Source organism: Natrix helvetica (genome assembly GCF_964273705.1).
Source record: "Natrix helvetica genome assembly, chromosome: 2".
Classification (NCBI taxonomy): domain Eukaryota; kingdom Metazoa; phylum Chordata; class Lepidosauria; order Squamata; family Natricidae; genus Natrix; species Natrix helvetica.
In genome coordinates this window covers 32,552,317-32,566,113 of record NC_138552.1, presented here as the reverse complement: position 1 = coordinate 32,566,113, position 13,797 = coordinate 32,552,317, and the positions used below count along the sequence as shown (strand labels likewise).

Genomic DNA, 13,797 nt, shown 5'->3' with positions numbered 1-13,797 from the left:
CTTGTTTTTAACATGTTGGAAGAAGCTTTTTTTGTTAATTTTTACTTTTGTGGCAAGCCTTTCTTCATTGTGAGCTTTAGCTTTCCTCACTTCATCTTTACAGGCTCGGGCTATTTGCTGATATTCTGCCTTAGTTATGTCCCCCTCCTTCCACTTTTTATACTTACTTTTTTTGTCTTTCAGTTTGTCAGATAGTTGTTTATGCAGCCATGCTGGTTTCTTTTGGGAGCTGTTGTTTTTCTTCTTCATTGGTATTGTGTTAGACTGGGCTTTTCTAATCTCATTTTTCAAAATTTCCCAAGCTTCTTGAGTTGTTTTCCCCTCGAGGATTCTCATCCATGGAATTTTTCCCAAGCTCTCTCTAAGTTTATTGAAATTAGCTTTCTTAAAGTCCAAGACTCTAGTTTGACTTTGTTCTACTACTTGTGTTTGGCCCTGATGCTTGTGGGGAGAGCCATATGTGTGTGGCGGTGTCTTTGTTCAGCATAATGTAGCAAACTCCCCAGATTTCTTTCATATTCACTGATCTGGGTATGTAATATAGTTTCAAAAAAAAAAAACCACAGCTTATCCTGCGTTTGCAAATTTGCATTCACAAATATGACTCTCTTTCAAGTGGGGTTTTAAAATCACATTTAATATACCAAAAGCCAATAAATTGGTAAGCTTTCTAATCCTAGCTTTGTGTCATTTCTAAGTCCTGTATCCAGCAGCAGTAAATAAATACTGCCTTTAGAAGTGAAGGTCAGGAGGTTCTGCTAATACTGCCTAAGGAGTATCAATATTGCCGAAAGTACCTTTTGTTATGCCAACAATTTCAATCATATGTGATGAGAAGAAGGTGAATATTCTGCTTATTCATTCAATGTGTTTTTACGCGGAAGCGCTTTTGGATGGCGTGCAGCATCTACAGCTGATGCAGGATGCAACTGCCTGGTGGACTGTTAACTTATGAAAACATACTCTGCATCAACAAGACAGATTGCCAGCTTATTTCTAGTATAATTTAAAGGGCTAGAAATCATCTAAAAGCATTCCAGCCTTTGAGAGCATACTTTGGACACACTGCTCAAGTTTCATAGTGCTATACAGAGTGATGCCAGAAGAAAGAAAGAGGTCTGGCCAGAGAAGAAGGCAAAACATCTTGAAGCCTATCAAAAAGTTCATTTGCACTTATCTCACATTCTGGACATACTAGATTATACTTAATAGCTTTTTTTTAAGTGTTTGCTTGCCTTTGGGGGGGGAGGGAAAGTTCTCTTTTCAGAGCAAAAACACCTTTTCATGTTTAATCAAAGAGGCAGCTGTCCTTTTAAATTAAAACTGATGGAATAGAGATAGCTACCCATCATAAGGCAAAAAAGTGGGAATACAAAAATTAAGTGAACCATGATAATACAGTATCTGCTATATGAGATAATCTTACATATGGCTAAACATTTTGCTCCAAACTAATATTGCTAACAATTGCTTGCAAAAAAGAGAGCGGGGGAAAATATACATGATCCTTAGTTTATTTTCTTACATGGTAAATGCTCATTTTCCTTGCATTTCTTCTATTATACTGCTGAATGTTTTCTCCAGATTCATAGATATAAATTGTAAAACTAATTTCATTGAAGTCACTACTCTACATCCTTGTTGGAATAATGGTCACTTAGATCTCCTGGAATTGGTGAACAGTTTTTGTAAATATGTTAAAGCTATAATCAAAGCCTCTGAATGCTAAACTGTAAGTAAATAGCCGATTTAAACAGCACATATGAAATTCTGTATGACAATTGTAATTCGCTCCCCCACAATGGACCTTCACCAACAGTTCCAACTCTTTGCAACAATCTAGTTCTATCTAGAGCAGGGGTGTCAAACTCGATTTCATTGACGCTGCATCAGGGTTGTGTTTGACCTGGGGGGGGAGGCGGGGGGGCATGGCCAGCTTGACTTCACTTGTGTTGTGGCCCAAGCACTCTACCAGCGAAAACAGGCTCCCGAGCTATGCTTTCAGGTGCGAAGGTCTCCTGCAACCCTCTGCCAGTGAAAATGGAGCCACTTGTGACCCTCCCAAGCTCCATTTTTGCTGGCAGAGACACTGTGCACCGGTCCTTTGCTGTTTCCAGGGTGGCCGTGTGGGTCAGGTCTAAGCAACCTGTGGGCCAGATCCAGCCCCCGGGCCTTGAGTTTGACACCCATCTATAGGATTACGGTTTGGAGACTGTCTGATCTATTTTGTAAAAAAATTAAGCGTAGCTGTGAAGTAAAACCTTCCCTTCTCCATTCTAGAGCTTTCAAGGGGATTTGCAACCTCTCTGAGCATTACCAAAACGAACACATTTGGGTTTACTGTTTCATGGAAAATTTTAATTCACTACATGATGGGCTAATCTGGGTCCATTGCTTATCCCCCAGAATCAAGTTTAGGATTGAACAAAAGTATTACATATTATTTCCGAAATGAATGTATCATATCTTTCACACAGCTAATTAGATGAGTCTTTTGAGTGGCCAACTTGATTTTTCATTCACAAATGTTTTCTTTTTGAAAAATATGAACATCTCTATTGTATAAGATCTTATGTGCTTTCCCATGAACTCATTCATACAGTCGTTCCTAATTAGTTTCACAATGATGCATCAACTCTCTTCTTCATTTCTAGAGGCTGCTGGATCTATAGTACTGTAAGCCCTTGGAATATTGGTTAGGCAAACTGATAGAAATCCATTTCAGTAATTTAGAATTCCATCTAAGCAGAAAAGGACACATGCCTAAACAATATGTTTTGCAAACCACATCAAAATGCTCTTTTCTCCAAACGTTTATAATATGTGAGGCAATTCTTTGATAGCTAATGACAGTATGTATTATGCATGCACAACTTCAAAAATGATTTCAGAAAAGTAATTCTCCTATTTTATGTTGCTGTTACTAGTATTGTATCTTATATCAATATCTCAGGCTATCATAAATGCAATGCACATAATTTTCAGACTATTTAAATATTCTGAACAAAATTTGAATTATTAAATGTTTGCACTGAAAACTTTGGAATTTCCATGAATGATAAAATTTAACAAAATGCATTTTCTGGATTTAGATTCTTTGGACCAAGAAATGCTTTATGGTATTATGAATATACTGGCTCCAGAATAAACCTTTGGCATAGAGATTACTGAAATGAGTATTAAACATGCTCAGTTTTCTTTACTGCGATAGGTAAACTGGACTATTATTAGTTCTCAAGAAGGCAATCTGTATTTATTTCATTTTCCTAATCCAAGCACATTGCTAACATTTCTGATTCTGCCCTTGTACTTTAGGCATTCGTGTAGAATAGTTTACTTTAGATCATATATGCACATATTACTATTTCAATTATTCACTTTCTCCTTTTGTATAATGTGGAAAGAAGAAAACTACAACAATGGAAGTATAGTTGCTTACCTCCAAAAATGAAAAGCGAACAGAGGACTGCATGGACTGCAGGGGCTGGTTGGGGTTGGGCTCAGACTTCTTGGGGTGAGACTGAAAGTTAAAATAATGTAATCTCTAGTGATAGAAAACCATTAAAAGCTCTAGTTTGACTGAATTCATAGGGTTAGTTCTAGGGACTCCCTTGAATAATAACAATAACAATAATAATAATAATGAAGCATGCTAAAGAAGTATGGGTTTCAGGACAATCAACAATAGGAATCTGTATTCCCTATTTTGATTTTAAAAAGCATGCTAAAATAAAGATTGCAATGTCTATTTTTAATATTTCTCTGGTAATCCCATTTTTGCACTAAGAAAACTGTGTTAAGCATGCAAGTATTTTTATTATAAAAATAATTCAAATACTTTTTTAAAAAGTATTTATAAATATACTAATGTTCAGTCAAGCACCGCTGATTCTGAATTTCCGTATCTAAGAGAACTTTTAGAGAAGTTTTCTGTTAGAAATATCATGCCTCAGCTTTAATCACCCTAAGTACCAGGCAAGAACTGTGAATTAAGTATTTATAATTAGATCTATTGAATAAGGGATAGAAATAACCAAAACATTGCGAATAAAAATTTAAAAATAAGTAGTAAACTTTTAAAATGCTCTTTTTAGTTTTTGAGAATGCCATTTGTGAAAAATACATTCCAACAACAACTACAGTATCACACACAGGCATACTTAATTTTAATACATTATTGAAAATATTTTATCTGCTTTTCAAAGTGTCTTATAAAGTTAGTAACTATAATCATTTATTGCTTGGGTTCGAATCATAGAGATGAACTTAAGCATTTCTGATTGCTAAATTATAAACTTTGATCATTTCATTTAACTTCTATATTTGATAAAAATGTTTTATAGTGTCAATTTTCTTAATGTTTTAGCATTTCTCCAAGATTAGTTTTGTACTTAGCCATGATAATAATGGTTCAGAAATCACACCAACCTATAGAAAAATATTAATTAACATCAAAATAAAAACAATAAATAATATTATTTAGTATAATTAAAGTAACAAGAAATGGAAGTTTGCAAGGAGAACATCAATTCTTATAAGATTGTTTCAACCTAATGAAAAATATACAATATACAACGATTGAGATCCATTTTTTGTTTAAAATTCTAAAGTTTACCAAGTAAACTTTTGTATTAAAATTTGAGATTAGATGCTTTAAAATGTCTATTAATAAACTGATTTACTTATACGTATTGGGATAGAAAATTAAGTTGGGAATGAACACTTCCTCCCAAGAAATTTAAAGTTTGCCCCAAGTAGCAAGTGTCTAAAATTATAAACATATAATTAATATGTAACCAATAAACCATGCTGCAATAAATTCTTTCCAAATATTATTTACAATAGAATTTTATTAATCCATACACAGAAGTATTGAAGACTTACTCTTCAATAAACTGATATAAAATTAGAGCCATTATAAATAAATACATTTAAAATCAATGGTTTGTAATACAGTTATCTGAAATATAAAAGCCAGCAGAATATCCTCTTTAAAGGAGTATTACTTTTCATTAGTTATAACTCAAAGAAATTGATACTGCATGTAACAGCAGGAATATATGCAATAGTCTCTAGATACACAAAATTCATTCAATAGCCTATGGTTAAATAGCTTAAACAAGAGAAAACCTGTTCTTTTTGCACAGTAACACAACTGATATTTAAAATGTACTGTATCCAATCACTACCAACGTGAAATCTTAAGATAATGTTTTATTTGTGTATATATGCACATATGCATATAGTTATATACTCATGCAGTAAATTTTGAAACTCAAAATTAAATGAATCTAAGTTTTGGCTGTTTAAATAGAAGAAATATACTTTTGACAGAGATAGCCATCATGGTCTATAATGCACTATGAATATATGTATGTAACTGTTTTTTAAATGGAAGCTAGAATCACACAAATAAATCTATCATTTCTAGAAGATAGTAAGCAAATATTTTTTACCCAGCCAAATATATTTAGCTTAAAGTCTCTAATACCAAACAAAAATGTCACGATACAATATAGTTCAAGAATATTCTGCTGCCCATTAAAAAAAGAGAGAGAGAGAGATCATATTTAATGATTTTTCACAAATAGCATTCCTCTTCTGCTCTAATTTCTTACAGAGCTCTCTATTATTCACCGGGAAGGGGGGGGGGGCTTTCAAAAAATGCAGCATTTGGATAAACAAATAGTAACTGGGGGGGGGGGGTGGAGGATGAAAAGGATCATCATGGCCTACAGAAGGATGGTCTCTCTTAATACATTTATGATGCCCAGATTCATGCATTCACATACAGCCAATTTAAATATGCAGTAGCGTTTAAAATATCCTGCAATATCGCTGCTTTAGAGACACACAGTTGAAGCTAAAGCAACTGCAGTACATTTTGAAAATGTTCCTGCAACCTAAAGCTGCAGTGCTTTCAGCCTGTCAGCATAAACACATGTAAAATAAGCTAGTGCCATGCAGAAAGCATTAAAATATTAAAAGGCAGACAATACTTACTCCAAGGTCAGCCCTGGAATTTGCAGCCTTTCCCGTTGGGCTTTCATGGCTGTTAGGTTAACACATTCTACTGTAACCATGACAAACATTCAGTGGCAGCATCCTGGTGATGACAGAGAGCCCAAATGAGCCATTATAAAGGAATGGTCTAACAAACTCTTGGGGGAGGAAGCTCTGTAAATTTGGGTCCTTCCACTTCTAGCTGTCATGAAAAAATGTCAGCTGCTTTCGTCTAGATTAGCCACCAAGTGCAGTGCACTGATTTAGCTAGCAGCAAGAACGCTTCCAATTTGAATATCAAGCTACTCATTTCCAAGTTCTAGCAAGCATTGCTTGACACAAACGGTTTTCATGTTAGAGGACAAAGAGCCACAAAAACTATTAGATTTTTTTTTTAAAAAAAGAAAAGTGCAGTAAAAAGATTACTCTTTAACAGAGCTAACAGACGTCACAATCTTATCAAATAAGTGTTAGCTCTGAGGAAATCATAGGAAGATAAGGTCTGCTCTTTCTCTTCACATGCAGCAGGTTAAAGTTTTAGAGAGTGATGCAGGATGTCGAAATTCCTTATTTGTGATTCAAATAAGTCATCTTTCTAAATAACCTCATTCAAACAACAAGATGTGCTCAGCGGAGGTTCAACAGGGAAGCAATTAATGGAATGGAACAGGGCTATTTTGTTTTGTTTTGTTCCACATATGGCACAAGAAATAAGAGCAGGAAAAAAATCAAGGTTGAAAGTCTTCCTGGTGACCAGGTTTGCAAGTATCAGTGGTGGTAGATGTGGTTGTGAGAGAGGGAAGATACTGAAAAAAATCGGTGTGGGCAGGTTGGTAGGATACGTTGCTCTGGGACACTGCAAGGATGAGAGAAAGGCAGAGACAAGGAAGGAACCAAAAGGATCTGAGAGAAGGCAGGATAGGAGGATGTGCCATACTGAACACCAGTAGCAGCACCATCCATACCAGTTTAAGGGGATAGTTTTTCATACCAGTTGGTATCACAAAAAGGGAGGGAAAGCAAATCTAGGATAATACAGTACAGTAATCGATTCCCTTAATTTGCCCTGCAATAATAAATCTCTAAGAACAGTTGGGAAGGCAAATTATAATTCAGCCATTGGGGTAATGCAAATTACACCAGCATAGATTACTATGGGTCAAGAACCAGAGGAATGTACATTAATGTGGCCATGAGGAAGACTAGAGTGGCATGTTATAGTGTTACTTTATCTTTCCTATTATAGAACAAAAGAGGGTAAGAATGAAGACAGGCATGCCTTTCACCGGGTTTCTAGTGAGGATAGGATGTTATAAACAAAGATACAAGTACTATATAAAGATTTTTTTTAAAGCAGCTAAAAATCAGAAATGTGTATGTTTTATGCTTCATAAACTTTAACAATCATGTATGATAAAATTGGCCCTAGGTTATTTTCAGCTTTTTACAAGATCCTCTGCAACTTGCAAAAGTTTTATTTATCCAATGAGCACTGCTCCTGAATCTTTGAGGAGATGTTGCAAATCATTCTCCAAAGGATGGGAAAGACTTCTGGTTCTCCAACTGATTTGATTTTTTGTTTTCATATTCTATCCTACCAACCTGCCTGCCCCAATCTTTTTCAGTACCTTCCCTCCAGTGACGTGCGGTGAGGTTTATGGCTGGTGAGGGTGGTGATGTCATCAGGAAGGCGGGGAATGGGACCACGTGTGCTGGAGGCTGAGGCTGCCTCATCCTCCAGCACACGTGATCCCATTCCCCGCCTTCCTGAGTGTGCTCTGCCGGCTCGCGCTGCGCGATCCCCAACAGCAGCTGCTTTTCAGTGCTTTTCTGAGCGTCTGGCGTTTAGGACATCCGGCTATCTACCTAAACGCCAGACGCACAGAAAAGCACTGAAAAGCACTTTGCCTCCAAGCCACTTTGTCTTGATGACGTCGCCGCTGGGCATGGCCGGACGGAGGTAACCAGAGTGGCGCCGAGGGGTCCGAGTGGATGAAAGAGCGAGCGAGTGAGTGATGGAGGATCAGGCAGCCTGATCCTCGGTCGCTCGTCCGCCGGACTGCCTTGGCGCCACTCTGGCTACCTCCGTCCGTCCGTGCATGGCAGCTGCGGCGATGTCATCAAGCCCCTGCCACTTCTGGACATCTATTGCAGTCGCGAGGAGCGCGCAAAGTACAGAGGAGGCAGGAAGGTTATCGGCACTTCTGAGAACCCTCCTGCCTCTGCCGGTTGCACAGCTGGCACCGCCCCGCACACGCTCCTCCTCCTCCCTCCTCTTCCTCTTATGAAACTCCCTCGTGGATATTATTATTATATATTATTATTTCATGATGAGAGGTGAGGCTCTGCCTCCCCTGACCGCACGTCCCTGCTTCCCTCTATCACAACCACATCTACCACTACTGATATTTGCAAACCTGGTCACCAAGAAAACTCTAACCTATTTTCCCCCTGCTCTTATTCCTTCTGCCATATTTGGAACAAAGCAAAATAAAATAGTCTTGCCCCCCCCCCTTACACACACACACACTTAATCTATTGCAATAAACAAACCGATGGGAGAGGTTGCTGTTGCCAAGGTTTTCGTTCTGGGGAAGTCAACCAGCTTTTGATGGCACATCAGTTAGCAAGACTGCCCCCAAGAAACAGCACCCAACCAGATGCAAATTTAGGTTTTTCATCCTCTTATATGTGTCTGGAACTACCTGCTCAATACTGGGCAACAGCAGCTCGGTAATAAAAACAGCTAAAATGGGTGACAATGCACACAGTTCTTTTCCAAGCAGCTATTCAAAGTGGTGAATTTGATGCCACAGTTTTAACAGTTCTGAGAAGTCACACCTGCCAGACTCTGTACTCTCTGTTGGCCACGAGCTGTATATGCTCCAGGCTCTTTCCATCCTGTGTTTTCCTTAAAAGCTGGCATTTCGCTATCACTGTGCTCTCTGCCTGACTATCTTTCAATCCTTCTATCCACTATAGAAAGTAAAGAAGCTGATCTTGATAGAGCTATGTAATACCAATACTTAGGCAAAGTCGTGGAAACATTTTTTAAGGCCATAACAATGAGATAATTGTGAGGGAAATAGGTGGTTAAGAATAAAAATTCAGAAGATTCTCCAAAATACATAGAAGGTAAAGAACTATAAGACACTCAGATTTGCAAAATTCTGTTCTTATAGGCTAAGCTCAATTAAAAAATAGGTCTAATGCCCACTGATGAAATGATATTTTCCCTACAAGCCAAAATGATACTCTAATGTTATTTCAGAACCAGATTAAAAACCCAAATTTTTAAATTTTATTAATCACAGTGTTAATTATGATTGATATATTTCAAATCTATTTTAATGGTTTGTTATTATAGCTTGCTCTAAGATCAAGGGATATCGGATGGATTGTAAATATTTTAAATTATCTTATTTACTACATAAAATATTTAAACAAACAGATGAGAAAGCAAAGCACCAAATAACATAAGAACATTAGCAGTGCTTTGCTGGATCATCTAGTCCAGTGATAGCTAACCGTTTTGCCATCGCATGCCAAAAGCGAGGGGGGCGTGGGGGGTTGTGCCCCTTGCCCTTCCCCACGCTTTTGGCACGTGATGGCACGGTGGACCTGTTGTTTGCCCTCCCCAGGCTCCAGAGTATTTTTAGGATCCTGGGCAGGGTGAAAACATTCCCAAACTTCTGGGTTGCCTGTAGGGCCATTTTTCTCCCTCCGGAGGGTGAAAAATGGCCAAAAATGAAGGCTAAAATCAGCTGGCCAGTGCATGCATGCACGCTGGAGTTGACAGGGCAACATCTTGTATTTCAACTCCTCTACTGTTAAGACACTGGACAGCCATCTCTCAGGAATGGTATAGAACAGGGGTGTCAAACTCAAATTCATTGAGGGCTGCATAAAATAAGGGGAGAAAATACTTACGAACTTCAAAGGTGTATAACTCAAAGTACTGTGATTATTGGGGGGAAAACCTTGCTTTTCTTACATAAAAACTAGAAATTCTTTACGGAAAAACGTATTGATCTGTCAGCTAAGAAACTATGTCTTTTCTCCTTCTTTAGCTACCATAGCCATAAGTTAGTACCATAGATGCTTTTACTAGGTAAGATTGCCAAATCATATTAAAAAGGAAACTAAATATTTCCTCAAACATCAAATATTTCCAACATCTCATTTTTCAGAATCTCCATCCAACCATAACTTTCTAAATCTTTCTCTAGCCATTCATTCTCCATTCATTTTTTTATGATTCAATCCTCATTCTTTTTCTGTAGGCACATTACAAAATGCAACATTCCCTGTACACTGTTACGATTTTGGCATAATTGGCCAGTATGCTACATTTTCATGTCCAATTCTTCTCCAAGTATGTTCACAATATCCATTTAAACTAGGATTATCTATCAAGGGATTACTTTGCATGCCAATACACTGTTGTTCGCATGTTACCAACTATAAGATTTATACAATATACTGACATACTCGTAATAACGGACTTTAATATTTACTGTCAAAAACAGTTTAAAATACACGGACACAAAACAAGTACTAACATTAGATTTTAGTAACTGTTTTTAAATATACCAAGTTTTATAATATTTATTATTACATTAAGTTTCATTAAATCTAGGTACAACTCATGATTGGTATTTTCACACAATAAATGAAACGATTTTCAGAATCAATTTCTTAATAGGGACCACATTTTATTTCCATAAAAAAAGAAGTAACGGTTGATATCTACAAATATATGAATTGAAACATATTTTTGAAAGTATGCTACTTTTAAAAGTAAGTTTTTAATTCAAGTATTTTTAATAGACTGCAAATTAACAAACTAATTGAACATTTACAATAAAAAGTTTTGAATACTACTGCCACAATAAAATTGAAGTACTATTGAATATTAGATTAATAATTGAAAAGTATTTAAAATTATTATATGCAAATGGAACTTTACATAACAAATCATATTTGACAAAGAAGCATACTAAAAAACTAGCATCTGATTTGAAAGTAATATTTTGATAGGTATGAAACGTAATATGTGCATTAGTGAATGTATTAAGGTAAGTAAGAATTGTTCCTAGAAAATATAGTCAAACATATTCTAATATATACTGGGTCCTTTTTCTACCAAACAGAACTGCACGAGAGAGGTGGGGGAAGAGAGATTCCAATATTAATAATATATTAAAATCTTTTATCAAATATCCTATCACCTAATTTTTTCATATTAATTACATATATTTTCCTACCTAATCTTCCTAGTATTTTTGTCTACTGACCACAATTTATCACCGTGCTAGTAAACAATAAAAAAATGAACATTTTAAAGATGAAAGGACCAACAGATCAATGCAAAAGGTGAAAAAGGTCTATAAGCATACACCATCTTCAAACATATAAATATACTGAGAAAGTATCTTTGAAATATCACATAAAGATGGGGAGGTTTATTTCTTTTTTTATCTATATCTGCTTGATATTCTCTACTGAATTTTATGAGTTTCATCTATTCATTCTTGTTAACAATTGCTGGAGACCTTTTACCTACAGAGTATTCTCTCTCTCTCTCTCTCTCTCTCTCTCTCTCTCTCTCTCTCTCTCTCTCTCTCTCTCTCTCTCTCTCTTCTTTTATGAGACACCTTTTCAAAAACATGCCTACTACACAAAAAGGGGGTGACTTGAGAAATGCAGAATGTACAGTATAATCTATTGTGTTCCTTCTTTAGTTCCCACCTACAGTTTTCAATTTGGTATGGATTTCTGACATATTGATTCACATTCACTTTTATTATATTCTGCTACATACAAAGTAAGGAGCAATTTATTACTAGACAATATGATTACAGAAAATAATAGTTTTTGTCACACTGAATTTCATGCTAATATTTTTGCTTCAGAAATATTAATTTATTTCCATTATCAATTGAGATATATTTAAAACATAAAACAAAAATATTATAGTAAAAATTACCTGAACAGTATTAATCTTTGAGACTGATAATTGGGAGAGATGGCATATTCCATAGCAAATAGAGGATCAAGTATGCCGATAGAGCAGGGGTGTCAAACTCAAAGCCTGTGGCCAGATCTAGCCGATGGGGCTGCCCTGGAAACAGCAAAGGACCGGCCTGCAGTGCCTCTGCCAGTGAAAATGGAGCTTAGGACGGCTATGCATGGCCTGCCTGACATCTGTTTTCACTGGCAGAGTGCTCGGGCCACCACAGGTGCCACCGACAAAAGGAATATTGAGTGGCCATGCCCATGGCCATGCCTACTCGGCCCCCCGAGGTCAAACACAACCCTGATGCGGCCGTCAATGAAATTGAATTTGACACCCTGCAATAGAGGATCAAGTATGCAGATAGAGCAGTGGTTCTCAACCTTCCTAATGCTCCGACCCTTTAATACAGTTCCTCATGTTCTGGTGACCCCCACAACCATAAAATTATTTTCATTGCTACTCTATAACTGTAATTTTGCTACCGTTATGTATCGTAATGTAAATATCTGATATGCAGGATGTATTTTTATTGTTATTGTTTTTATTTTATTGTTATAAATTGAACATAATTAAAGCATAATGATTAACCTTATTTAGCTTGAAATAAGACCTCAACTTTGCCAGTCAGTCATCCCCCATTACTTAAGGCATGATTCCCTCTGGGAAGTTTAAGAGCAGGCTCCTGGCTCTAAGTGGAAAGAGTGCCTTTCTTTTAAAAAGAGAAAAAGGAAAGAAAAAACAAAACAGCCACCAATTCTTCCTTTCTTTCTTTCTCTTTCTGTCTCTTTCTGTGTGTGTGTGTGTGTGTGTGTGTGTGTGTGTGGCTCTTTGTCTCTCTCTCCTCCCTCCCTCCCTGTCTTTCTCTGTAATTCTCTCTCCGTATCTCTCTGTCTCTCTCTCCTCCCTCCCCTATCTGTCTCTGTTGCTTCTGTCTCTCCCCTCCCTTCCTCTCTCTCTGTGCCTCTGTCTGTCTGTCTGTCTTTCTGTCTGTCTGTCTCTCTCTCTCTCTCTCTCTCTCTCTCTCGCACACACACACAAACACACACACACACACACACACACACACACACCGTGGTCACCTCGCCCCCTGTTCTTCAGCTGCTGCACAAGCACACATGACGTGTACTGCCCTCTTCTCTCTGACAGTTTCCTCATTTCCAATGGAGGGGGTGGGAAATGCATGCGTTTTCCTCCCTCTGCATGGATTTCCCACCCAATGGTCCTGTTGTTGCTGGAGCTGCTTTTGCTGAATCCAGCACTGAATTCGGCTATCGCATGCCTCCTTTCTTTCTCTGCCAGAACTAGCAAAGAAGGCGGGCCACTAAACCGCCTGCTCGCCCACATTCAAACCAGCACGCCGCCCTCCTGTCTTTTGGCATGGGCTCTCTGGAGGGGGAGGGAGGGTCTTTCCAAAAACTGGCTTTTTTCCTTCCCTCTTGCAGCTGGAAAACAGACATTTTCACAGCGGCGGCAGAAACACAATCTCGGGCAGTCAGTTCCGGGTCTCCCTTCCCCAAGCATGTCCCACTGCTGCTGGAGCCACTTTGCTGAATCTGGCATGGTGGTGACGGCAAGAAGCGGCTGCCAGCGAATCTCTCAGTGATGGCAAGAGTCCCGCTGCTGCGCCGGATTCAGCAAAAGTGGCTCCAGCAACAATGGGACATGCTTGGGGAAGGGAGATTGGAACTTCACCCTCAACTATTGCATGCCTCCTTTCTCCACCCACCCAAACTAGCAAAGAAGGTGGGCCACTAAACCACCCACTCACTCGCTTT

At 37.8% G+C, this 13,797-nt stretch overlaps 1 protein-coding gene across 5 annotated transcripts in view; it reads right to left on the bottom strand.

Annotated features, from left to right (window-relative positions):
• Positions 1 to 13,797, bottom strand: part of MAST4 (microtubule associated serine/threonine kinase family member 4) — a 221,933-nt gene that overhangs the window by 112,649 nt on the left and 95,487 nt on the right. The window contains exon 1 of one of the 5 annotated variants that reach the window (XM_081945106.1): positions 3,440 to 3,514. The exons of the other annotated variants lie outside the window; for them this stretch is intronic. The gene's annotated coding sequence lies outside the window, so the exon portion shown is untranslated. Of the gene's footprint in view, positions 1 to 3,439; positions 3,515 to 13,797 lie in introns of those variants that run through there. 5 annotated transcript variants of the gene reach the window in all.